The sequence below is a fragment of the Hippopotamus amphibius genome, chromosome 7 (assembly GCF_030028045.1).
Source record: "Hippopotamus amphibius kiboko isolate mHipAmp2 chromosome 7, mHipAmp2.hap2, whole genome shotgun sequence".
Lineage (NCBI taxonomy): Eukaryota > Metazoa > Chordata > Mammalia > Artiodactyla > Hippopotamidae > Hippopotamus > Hippopotamus amphibius.
Window position 1 is genome coordinate 118,126,188 of NC_080192.1, and position 12,975 is coordinate 118,139,162.

Genomic DNA, 12,975 nt, shown 5'->3' on the forward strand with positions numbered 1-12,975 from the left:
CACAAACATCCTGCCACCAGTTACTTTAAGAGGACTGGGTTGGACAGAAGAGGAAGAGAGAATTATTTTTACTTTTTTAATCTTTCTGTAATTCGATTTGTTTAAATTGTTATGATAAGTGTGCATTATTTCTTTATTGTTTTTGTAAAACAAACAAAAAGGGTAAATTTGTTTCCTCAGGCTGGTTCATATGTTTCCATCTTTCACTCTGCAGTACCCCCAGCTCTGCACTAGAACTCGCCCAGGTGATTTTGGGAGCCAGCCCTCTCCTGTTTGGGGTGGGGCCTTAGCACAGACCCAAGGCAGGCATCTGCCCCGAGGCCCCGAGGCAGCGCTGTCTGTGCTTGGCGCTCTGCCAGAGCTGCAAGGTGGCATCTTCTTCTCTCTGGTTCCCGAGGTCCCAGCAGCACCTTTGTTGGGGAAGGAGGAGTGCCCTTCCTCCCCCTCACCCGTCACCTTTTGCTGTGTGGTCACCAGCGGTGGCCTGCTTGGGCTCCTCGAGCACATCAACCCTCCCAGGCTGGTCCCACTCTTCAGAAATGCCTGGGCCCTCTACGTGGGTTCAGCCTCCGTGGGCAGGTCCCCATACAATGAGTACTAAGTTGCGTGTGGGAGGCAGAAATTCAGTGAAGGGAAAGACCCAGGGCCCAGATGGAGCTGGAAGGAGGGTTGGAGATCGGGGACATCAAATTGTGAGCCATAATGGCGGCTCTATCAAGAGAGTGGAGCGAGAGTGAGAAACGGAAGAACATCCGGCCCAGCACTGTCGGCCAGCCTGGGGCACACTCTGCTTAAATACCATCTCACTGAACAGACAAGACTACTCTGTGACCCTGATGGATCGAGACACAAACAAGACCCCTCTGGAATCATATCTGACCATAATCAAAACCAAGAAATTGTCCAGACTGCAAAAATGGCCACCGAACATTCCCCTATCCTGGGTACCAGGAGTGACTTTGGCTTCTTTACCAGTTACAGCTGTGGGCTTGCTTTGTACCTCCTGCCCTAGTTAAGGAGTAAGGTACCAATTCTAGAATCATCCCTGCTTCCTGACAACATCCAATCCAGAGCAGAGCCCCACTTCCTTGAACCCTCTCCAGAATCACTGAACACAAGCCCAAAGCCTATCCTAAGCACCCCCCCCCCTTTTTTAAAAACTCTTTATTGGAATATATTTGCTTTACACTCTTGTACCAGTCTTTGAGATACACGAAAGTGGATCAGCTGCATCTACACATATATCCCCATATCCCTTCCCTCCCGCGACTGCCCCCCACCCTCCCTGTCCTGGCCCTCCGAGGCATCTCCCATCATCAAGTTGGTCTCCTTTTGTTATACAGCAACTTCCCACTAGCTATCTATTTTATAGCTGGTAGTGTAGATATGTCTATGCTACTCTCTCACCTTGTCCCAGCTTCCCCTTTGCCCCTCACCCCAGCCCCGTGTCCTCAAGTCCATTCTCTACTTCTGTATCTCCACTCTTGCCTGTCACTGAGTTCATCAGTACCATTTCTTCAGATTCCATATATATGTGTTAGCATACGATATTTGTTTTTCTCTTTCTGGCTTACTTAACTCTGTATGACAGACTCTAGGTCTATCCTCACACTGGTCAGAATGGCCATCATCAAAAAATCTAAGCTCTTTTTAACACCGTCTTACTGAGGGTACACAGTCTTCTCAAAAGAAGTGCAATTGTCCCAGCTGGACATGGCAGAAAATGAAGCATGGAGCCACACAGTGTGTCCCATGCAGCAAGCCTTAGTGCGTTAGGGTGGAAGAAGAAATGCTATAGTTAGGGACACTTCCAGAAAGGCAGCCAAACTCTGAGCTGGTAGGGACAGCCAGAGAAACAGTTCCCCTCAGAGTGCATGCAGTCAGCAGAGGGATGCCTGCTTCTAACCCTTAAGCCCATGGGCTGTAACACCTTCCAGTTGTGCCTTGTTGCCAGGGCTTTGCCCTCACGCAGAGAAGGACTGCTTCTAACAGGATGACTCTGAGCTCGGAAGGTCAGTTCTGACTTTCTTCCACATTTTACTGTAGGTGAGTGACCAAGGCAGGCCATTCCACTTTAGCCCGAGGGCGACTGACTCCAAGGAGGAGAAAATAGATGACAGATGTCAAGACCTACATTCTGTAACCACTCTTCCCTCACTAGCTCTACCTCTGGTAGTTCCTGATTTTATAGTTTCATAGTTAATAGTACCCCAGTGGACCTTCAAGCTAGCACATCCCTCCCTTAGCCAGGAGCTTTTGGATCTGGAGCATTTGTATTTAAAAACAAACAAAATTTTGATTTTGAATGACTTAAAAAAAAAAATCCAACATGTACCATGTTGCAGACAGTGTACAAGAGAGCAAAGTCCCGGCATAGCAAGTTGCCCCTGTGATTTGAATCATCAAATTAACTAATGTTTCTTGGGCACCTACCTTCTATGAGGCTGGTTGCTGAGGAATTAAAAGATAAATGAGCTGATCTTTCTTATCTAGTGGGGAGGCTGAAAGTATATCAACAAATCTAATGCAAAGGTATAGGAAACGTACCCAAATTACCATGGTAATGGGAAGAAGGGGATGATTACATCTACCAGAAGGATCAAGATTGTAAAGTTTGGATTTTAAAAGAAGAAAAGGATCTTGAGGAGTTCTTGATCTGGGCTTCAGTTCATTGGCCAACTGCTATGGACACAATGGTTACCTCCTTGCCGCACTCCTGGAAGTGTGTGAAGGTCCTGGTCCCTAAAAGACAGCTTCTCTGGCCCTTCATGTCTCTGCCTTTCATGCCAGTTGCCTGATAGAAGGGCAGACTCAGGAGAGAGTCAACTGCTGCTCAGCTCTCTTGATCCCTAAGGAGTCTCATCCCCAAGGTGCAGAGGCCAGTGGAATTGGAAAGTGATCATTATGAGACCCTCAGAGACCAGAGAATAATGATCAGTAAAAGGGGCCACTAGCATCAAAAGCATAATTGTGATAACTCATTCAGCTTGCTGAGAGAGAGTGGAGAGACTGGGAATTCTGTCCCTAGGCCTAGATAATCTCCCGGCTTGATTTAACATGCTCACATTTTTTCCTGTTTTGAGAATGAGAGGAAGACAGATGCCTACTTTATAAATAAAAAACAAAAAAACAGCACTAGAGGGAATTCCCTGGAGGTCCAGTGGTTAGGACTCCAAGCTTTCACTGCTGGGGGCCCAGGTTCGATCCCTGGCTGGGGAACTAAGATCCCAAGATCTCACAAGCCACGTGGCACGCTGAAAACAAAAACAAAAACAACCCCCCACCCCGCCCCAGCACTAAGGTTTTCTATAACACTGTTGATTCAGCGAGGGAATCCAATTAGCCTTTTTAAACTACATATTAAAGTGTGTGTGTGTGTGTGTGTGTGTACGCGCGTGAGCGCATGCTCACGTGCAAATCAAGTCAATAATTTAAAATGTTAACACAGTTCCAAGATGCCTTGAGGGGAAAAATTTGGTTAAAATTTCAGTGTGAAAGTGACATTGGCATTGTGTAAAGAACACTCTAGGAGACAGTGGTTCCAATGATCCCCACCCTGTGTCCCCCGGAAATATTGGGTGTATATACTACAAGTATCTGGAAAAGTGGTTGCCTTCTTAAAATGGGTCATATCCTGCTCTGAGTGCAGGAATCCGACTAATGAGGAGAGGTCTCCTTCCCGGATTGCGCTAATTCCGCTTGGGCTGGGTCACCATATCGCAGAGCAGTCTTTGGATGCTCACTGGGAGGGAGCCAGGGGCTGAACACAATGTTCTATCTGGAGAGAAAACACATCTCTTGAGAGGTGGAAATACTTTTCCAGCAAAGAAACTGCTGCTGATTCAATATTCCGTTCCAATTTCTATGTCAAATGCTGGTGTGGAAAAGATTCTTGTGTTATGGGAAATCTCTGAACTGATGACTACAACAGCTTGTGCATGGAGACAATATTCAATAAACGTAGAGCTTTAAAAGTACTGTATAATAGTCACGTATTTACAAATGAGATGATATGAGATTTGGGATTTGCAGCTGACTGGAGGAGAGGATGTGAGAGGATGAAACAGAACTGGCCATGTGTTGGTAATTATTGAAACTAGGTGATAGGTCCATAGGGGTTCATTATACTATTTTCTCTACTGTTGTAAACATTTGAAAATTTCCATATAAAAAGTTAACAAACCCCCCAAAGGTATGACTTTGTCTTGTTTGAATGCAAGATGTTTTAAAAAATAAATAATTCATTGAAATTGCATACTAAAATGTAAAATATAGCTAACATTATCAGTGCTCACTGTGTGCTTGGCACAATTTTATATTATGTACATATGTGATTATATATTTTATGTAATGTATAGATATACATATGTATTTTAATATGTATATATAATTTAATCTGTACATATATTAAATACACACACGTGTATGTAGTGTATCAATTCATTTAATTCCTGTCAACAACCCCGTGAGGTAAGCTCTATGTAAATTACCGGCCTTTGTAGATGAGGCAATGAGGCGATACGCAAGTTAAATACCATGCTCAAGGTCGTTAGGCAGATTTGAACGCAGACTCCAGAACCCACGCTGCTTCTGAAACAGCGCCTCTGCTGTTGCCTGTATCCAAGCTCTTCTGTACACCGTCGCCAACAGCTTACTTTATCAATTTACTTTTTACTTTTAAATTGATTTGCGAGCGGTGGATGGGGTGCAAAAGTTTTTTTTGCAAGACTGTTCAGCAATTCTGCTGAAGCCGCCTGTCCCCCTGGGCCCCGGGCGCGGGGCTGGTGGGACCGAGCTCCCGGAGTTGCGGTCGGCGGCTTGGCTCAGGGGGCCAGTTTCCCGCCGTCCTCCGTCCCTGGACTCGCGGCGCCCTATCCGCCGCGTGGCGCCACCTGGTGGCCAGAAGCCCGGCCGCCGCGGGGACGAAGCAGAGGGGTGTCCAAGTCCTCGCAGTTACAAATCCAGGGCGGGCGGGGCGCCCTTTAACTCTTCCCGCGGAGCGGGCCTCCAGAGGCCGATCTGGTCCCGGGCCAGAGACGCTGGCTGAGCCAGGCCGCCAGGCCGCCTTCCCAGCCCGAGGCAGGGCTCCCCTCAGAACCCGCTCCACCTTCGAGCAGTGGGCACCACCTGAGGGGGTGGTTTTGCCTAAGGGCTCTGAAAATGAGCCCCAAAACATTTCCGAGTACTTAAAATTCATGTATTTGTACATATAGGCACCTGCATACGTCTTTGTATCCTCACCTCTTCCCAGAAAGGGTATTAAAGCTGGGGTTATGGCACATAATTTTTCCCCCTCACAACAGCCCATCTTAGGCCTGTGAAGAGCAAGTGTGATGACGCCCAGAGCCCTGACCTATGGAGTGAGCGTTGTCGACCAGAGTGGAAGGGCATCTGGCTGCAGAGTTGAGGACCTCCTTGACCGGCCCTTCCCCCTGGCGCTGGAGGAAAATGCCCCTTCCCGGCAGAAGAGTACTTTGGGGCCCTGGCAGAGGGCATGGTGCTCCAGAAGGTGCACCCCCCCCCCAACAGAGCAGGGGCCTAAGTACCAATTCTCCCTCTTCCATAAGCCTGCCAAGATCAGTGAGACCTGCGTAACTTTCCACCTGCACAAGGTGACTTTCCAGGACGTCACTGGCCACCTGAACCTGAAGGAAGCCCTCCGTGGCACATGCTCCCTTTCCCGGGCTTTGCACGGCCTTGGGGCTAAGTATATCCAGAAGGACGCTCTTTCCGGGTCCTCTTCAGCTTGCAGGACACAGGCCACATGCTGCTTGGCACCTGCTGTTACATGAAGCAGGTCCTGGGTGCCACCGAGGGAAGGAAGCCCCTCCATCGTGGCCCCTCATCTGGATCTGCCTGGAGATACTTCAGTGAAGGTCCAAGTCTATGGAGCCTTTCCTGGCCCGGGACTAGGCTGGCCATCTCGTTTACTTTGTGAATACTGTGTTATTGTGCTTAAGGGCTCCCTTCTCCATGAAAAGGCAGGGTCCTATCTGAAGGGTAAGGTCATTTATTACATCACTCTATTAAGGAGGAGGAACATTTCTCAAATCTGATCCTGAGAGCTGAGCAGGGAATACTTGGGTAGGCTGCAGAGCCAGTGATCTCACTTTGTATAGAGACAGAGGATGTCAAGACTGCCAATGAGGGGACTCTTGAGGGCAGGGCTGGAGAATGGTGTAGAAATGAGGGACCCAAGAGGGATTAGTGAAGACTTGTTTCAGACCCTTTGGGCAAATGTACAGGTCTCTCGGATACCGAGTGAATTGGATTAGAGCTGTGAACTCTGGGGACAAATTAACTATGTTGGAGCCAATCCCCACACTGGCAATGCCACTTGTTCTTAGCAGAGTCAAGGGAAAACCAACAGATGGGGGGAAGGTGTGGTTCTACTCTTAGACTAGAGCTGGGACAGAAGGCTGTAGCCCCTGGGTACCACTGCGGTGTTGACTTGGTAACTGAAGTGAGAGCACCCAGAGGTTAGTGATGGAGTCGGGGGTCTTTAGATAATCATCCTTTCCTCTTTGACTTCTTCTTCTGATGTTAAACCTTGCAGGATCTAGGTTTACTTTTATTTAGGAAAATATTTTCCCTTGTAATCCATGGGTTCGATGTGAGCTGATAGAGAAACTGGTCAAAAAGGTAAATGCCAGGATTGCTTGCATTAATAGCAGCACAGCACCTGGGCCAAGGGATGGAATTATCTCACTGTAGTATACTTATTCTTTGTGGGTTGTCAGCTATTACTCTGTTGGATGGAGATGGAGGTGGCTGGGTCTTGGCCAGCCCTCATGGCTGGGTGAGCTTCAGACACTCCTTTTCCCGCAAACTCTTTGTGAAAAACTTCTCTGGCCCCCTTTATCTGACCTTTTTACTTGGTTGATGAGAAGGCCTGGCAGAGCGACCACAGCATTTCTCTTGGCCTAGAATAGAGCTCTAGGCCAGCCACTCCCTATCTCCTGGCTTCACCTTGGTCCTGCTGGCAAGGGCAAGTTCCATCGTCACACAGGGGGCAAGTTCTGGTCCTTTTGACTGGAGGCATGTGCTTCTGCAGGATGGAGATCCTAAAAAGGAGAGTGGAAGAGGTCAAAAGAATGCCCAACTCTGTACCCTCAACCAGGTCCAGCTGCATCCTCTCCTAGGGTGGACTAAGGGAGCCTTGACCTTCCCTTTGTGGCTAAAGTGTGCCACAACTCTGGTCAAACCATCTCTCTAAAAAGATGTTTGGTCCCTTAACATGCAGTTAGCTAAAAGGTAATCCCAGATGATGAGCCTGGGAAACAATAAACAGTTGTAGTAACTAAGGATGTTTGGTTTAGGATAAAGAAGACATGCAAAGATCAGTCTGTCTTTTAAATATTTAGGATGTTCATGGAAGAGAAGATATTTTTTTCTGTATAGGGTTAGAGGGCAAAATTGGGACCAAGGGATAAGTTACTAGGAAGTGGATGTTTTTGCTTCAATAGTAAAACTAGCCCCCGTGGAGATATTCAAGGAGGTGCTTCTGACCACATGGTGATGCCCTGGGAAGGAACATCCTGCTGGAAAGCCATCCATTCCTGCCATCCCTTGTCTCAGGCTTTCTGGAACAGTCGTATTTTCAAAATTCTGCCTGTGATGGTGACTCTAAACCATCACATGTCCCAGAAACTCCAGTATGCCCATATTCACTCCATACCCCCTTGAAAACCTCTTGATCTGGGAAACAGAATCAGGATGTTTTATCAAATATATTCTGACTTGTGGTTTGTAAAATATGGGCAAGGTGCTAGGGTTTTATCCATCTCTGAAGGTCTGTAACTCCACATTTATCAGACAAGATTAAGCAATCACTTTAGATTATCTAATGACATAGTGGCAGAATAGGAGCTAGAACAAAGGATCTGACTTCTCTTTGGATGTTATGTGAGATTTTTAGAAATTCTGGCTCAAGAGGGGCCAGCTTCCAGTGATGGGATACAGGAAGCATCTCTTGGTTTGGAACACGCTCTGACTGCTCCATTTTGCAGGTCTGTATGCATCCCCGCCCCCCCCCCCCCCCCCCCCGCCACCAAAACATCTCCATAGTGATGGCTTTCATCTATTACTTCAGATGCCCTTGGCACAGTATGAGACGAGACAGAGTTCACTTCTGGACTGAGCTGGTGTTTTTCCACAGGTGAGCTCTCAGCTGTATGTATATCCATCTACCCTTGGCAAGGACAAGCCCTGGTGCAATCCAGTGTTCCTATGCTAGCAGTATATTTGGAGAGTCTTCTATTGCCTTAGAGCCTATAAGTCCTTGAGGGCAAGAAACACGGAATCATTACTCTGAATCTCCAGGCAACTAATAAGGTGTTACACCCTGTAGGCATTTGATATGTATTTGGTGTTTGCTTCTCTTCTCCCACATGAAATCTCAAGATTCCATCATCTGGGGAGTCCGATCCCCCAGTCGCTCCTCTTCCCAGCTCAGCTTCGGGAAATAAGGAGTGTGTCTTCCCACATATGACTCTGTTTTCAGCTTAACGTGTTTATCTGAGTGTCTAGAAACCATGGTGACAGGTGCCATAGAAATAGAAAGAGCAGGGAGGTAGAAACACAGAAAGGGAGGACCCGAAACACCAGGGGGGCTGGGAGCAGTGTTTTTGTGACACCAGTGTTTATTTTGAGCCGGAAGGATTATTTATCATGTCTTTGTGCACAGCCTCTCTCCCGGGAACATAAATGCCGTCTGCTTTCTTACGCACTTAACATCCTCCAGGTGTCCAGAGGAGGAGAGACGCTGCATTCAGTGTATAAGGATGTACGTCATCATCACTACTTCTCACCTGTGTGTCTCTTGTCACTTTTCAGTGCAGGTTCACACATGTCACTTCCCTCATTTGATCCTACCTCAGGGCACACTCCTATTTTTCTGTTGAATTTGAGGTTCAGACTAACTTGTCCAAGATCACATGGCGAGTCAGGGGTCAGAGCTAACCTCCAGCTCTGTTTCCTTGAGCGGGCCTGCCTCTGCTCAGATCGGGCTGTGAAGTGATGGGAATTCAAAGCAGGCGGGACAGATGGCCAGTGCATTTTGGCCAGTGTCATTCAGGTTAGAATGAGCTGTGTGGAGTGATCTGAGTCATGGAGAGACAGCTGGCACTTCTGCCTGAAGCCCACAGAAAACTGTGATTGGCTGCAGGAGAAATTTTGCTAATTTTATGTCCCGAGACAAAGGAAAAGGTAAACCATAAATGGACCCTGTTTTCAAGGCCGATGGCTCCTTGCCAGCACAAGCAAATCTCAGTGCTCTCAGCTTGATCTGCCTGTGCTAACCCATGGGTCCTGAGAAGGGCCACACGGCGGGCTTATCCCTCCTCAAAGCAGACTGAGCCAAACGTGACAGGAAGTAGAGTCCTGGGTGTGGCTGGGCATGTTCCAACCTCCTATCTATAACCCTCTTCATGCATGTCTGATGTAGCTGAGCAGTGCTGCCCACAAGTCCTGTGACTTCTTGTCCTCGTGTCACCGAGCAGGCCCCTATGGGGCCTTCCTGAGACACATCTCCCCTGTCCCATGCCTGCCTTTTGTTTGAGACACATCTCCCCATCCCCGTCTGCCTCAAGTGAAGGTGTGAGTTCGTATGTCTTGAGAATGAATGGTGGATATGTTTGTTTGAACCACCAGAAGGATTTTTTCATCACAGCTGAAGGAATTTTATAATGTAGAAGTTCCTTTTTCCTATTTTAAGTGACCAAAGTCCATTCTTAAGAATACATTGTCCAAAGGAGGCAAGGATATACAATGGAGAAAAGACAGCCTCTTCAATAAGTGGTACTGGGAAAACTGGACAGCTACATGTAAAAGAATGAACTTAGAACACTCCCTAATACCATACACAAAAATAAACTCAAAATGGATTAAAGACCTAAATGTAAGACCAGACACTATAAAACTCCTAGAGAAAAACACAGGAAGAACACTCTTTGATATAAATCACAGCAAGATCGTTTTTGACCCACCCCCTAGAGTAATGGAAATGAAAACAAAAATAAATAAGTGGGACCTAATGAAACTTATAAGCTTTTGCACAGCAAAGGAAACTATAAGCAAGACGAAAAGACAACCCTCAGAATGGGAGAAAATATTTGCAAACGAATCAACAGACAAAGGATTAATCTCCAAAATGTATAAAGAGTTCATGCAGCTCAATATCAAAAAAACAAACAACCCCACCAAAAAATGGGCAGAAGAGCTAAACAGGCATTTCTCCAAAGAAGACATATGGATGGCCAAGAGGCACATGAAAAGCTGCTCAACATCACTCATTACTAGAGAAATGCAAATCAAAACTACAATGAGGTATCACCTCACACCAGTGAGAAGGGGCATCATCAGAAAATCTACAAATAGTAAATGCTAGAGAGGGTGTGGAGAAAAGGGACCGCTCTTGTACTGTTGGTGGGAATGTAAATCGATACAGCCACTATGGAGAATAGTACGGAGGTTTTTTGAAAAACTAAAAATAGAGTTACCATATGACCCAGCAATCCCACTGCTGGGCATATGCCCAGAGAACACCATAATTCAAAAAGACACATGCACTCCAGTGTTTACTGCAGCACTATTTACAATAGCCAGGACATGGAAGCAACCTAAATGTCCATAACAGATGAATGGATAAAGAAGATGTACATATATACAATGGAATATTACTCAGCTGTAAAAATGAATGAAACTGGGACATCTGTGGAGTCATGGATGGACCTAGAGACTGTCATACAGTGTGAAGTGAGTCAGAAAGAGAAAAACAAATATCGTATATTAATACATATATGTGGAATATAGAAAAATGGTACAGATCAACTGGTTTGCAAGGCAGAAATAGAGACACAGATGTAGAGAGCAAACATATGGACACCAAGTGGGGAAACGGGTGGGGGAGGGGGGTTGGGGTGGGATGGACTGGGAGATTGGGATTGCCATACATACATTACTGATGAGAAAAAACAAATTGTATGCTTTAAATATATGCAGTTTATTGTATGTCAATTGTATCTCAATAAAAATTCTTAAAGGAAAAAAAAAGAATATATTGTCCAACAACTAAAACACTCAGAATTTGTTACTTGTCTGTGATTTATACTGACTCCACCTTCTGTTACCATCTGATACCCTCCGGGACCACCTGAAATGGCATTTGCTTAGTGGCAGGTATCTAGGATGATTGTTCCAGGGTCAAGAAAAGAGTTTGATCAGACATGACCTCTAGTGCATCTATGCTACTATGACAAAGGGCTTGTGTTCACTTTTTAGCAAAGTCCAGTCCTTCTTGTCCGTGAACAACCTTTGTTACTTCTACAGCAAGTCGTTTCTGACAGCCCCTCTTTTCTGACTCTTTGACATGCAGCTGCATTATGTGGTCAACCTCTGGAAGGGACAGAAAAGCGAAGAGCTTCAGGCACCTTCCTACCAAATCATCTTACTGCCTGACAAATAATTGATACAATTTAGGGACTTCCCTGGTAGTGCAGTGGTTAAGAATCCCCCTGCCAATGCAGGGGACACGGGTTTGATCCCTGGTCTGGGAAAGTTCCCACAGGCTGCGGGAGCAACTAAGCACGTGCACCGACAACTACTGAAGTCCTCGGTCCTAGAGTCCCTGCCGGGCAACAAGAGAAGCCACAGAAATGAAAAACCCGGCTCATCAAAAAGAAGAGTAGCTCCCCGCTCACCACAACTAGAGAAAAGCCTCCGTGCAGCAACAAAGACCCCAAAATGCAGTCAAAAATAATTTTTAAAGATTGCTACAATTTAAATGGAGATGTCTTATCTCAGCATTGCCAGCAGAATTTACCAGTTTTGCTCCAGCTGTAATTAGAGAAACAGATTCTAAACATGTCTTCTCCAGTCGGCTTCTGGATGAACTCATATCCGGACATGATATTGCCCAGGTGATCAGATCCACCTAGTTGGACCCGGCATCCATAAGCCTGGAACGGGTAGTAGAAATCACCAGTCTGGAGTACCTGGTATTAAAAACGTGGCCAAACTCAGGCCTTCCAAGCTCTTGCGCCGAGTCTGTACGCTCAGCCAACTCAGTAGCGTGCCCCTGCGGAAGCGGCCGCCCACTGCCTCTACGAGGTGCACCACGTGATGCTTCTGGTACCACGCCGAGGTGTCCAGCATGGTGAAGCTGCCCTGGGTCTGCTCGTTAGTGAAGAGCTGGTGGTTATCAGCCGCCGGGACTTTGAGCCCGTGGTGCCGGGCACGCGCGTTGCTTTTCAGGTGCTCTGCGTCCAGCGCCTCGCGCTCCTTGGTACCGCCGCTCGGGTCTCCCAGGCGCACTGCGGCGCCTCCCACTAGCGCCGTCACGCTGCGGCCCGCTCGCTGGAAGTGAGACGGGTCGAGCAGAGCCAGCAGATGCCCCACGTGAAGCGAGTCAGCCGTGCGGTCGAAGCCACAAATAGATGGTCTGGGGAAAGTTGCCGCCAGGCCACCGTGGAAGAGGTCTGGGAGCTGTGTCTTCATACCCTTCTCTGGGAAGAACTCCTGGGTCGGAGCCCGAGACTTCTGCACCACTAGCAAGCCCCGAGCACCCGTGTGGGCCTCACGCACACCCAGGGTCAAGACTCATGACCCTCCTCGGGTACCAAAGCACCGGCCCCAGGAAATGCACAGCAACATGGGTGCCGCCATCTTTGCGAAGCACCAGACTGAGAGGATGAGGATGCGGATGGAGATGAGGATGATGAAGATGAAGGTGGTCCACCTTCATCTGAGGTGGATATGAGGAAGAGGAGGAGGAAGAAGAAGAGGCTGAGGCTGAAGCAGCTCTCGTGCTGGTGTGGTTTGGTCTTGTCTGATCTGTGAGACGTCTCTGGTAAGTGGCAAAATCTCGAGTGTGAGGAACACCAGGGTGTACTTCCTACTGGGATGCCTTGATTGGAGATTTTCCTTTGGGGGGGCGGCATGTAAGACTTTGTCACCTGGTTTTGTGCGGAGTACCGC

At 47.4% G+C, this 12,975-nt stretch overlaps 1 pseudogene; it reads right to left on the minus strand.

The window, feature by feature from the left end:
- Positions 1 to 9,664: 9,664 nt before the first annotated feature.
- LOC130856330 (tyrosine--tRNA ligase, mitochondrial-like) lies at positions 9,665 to 12,663 on the minus strand (annotated as a pseudogene).
- Positions 12,664 to 12,975: the final 312 nt, after the last annotated feature.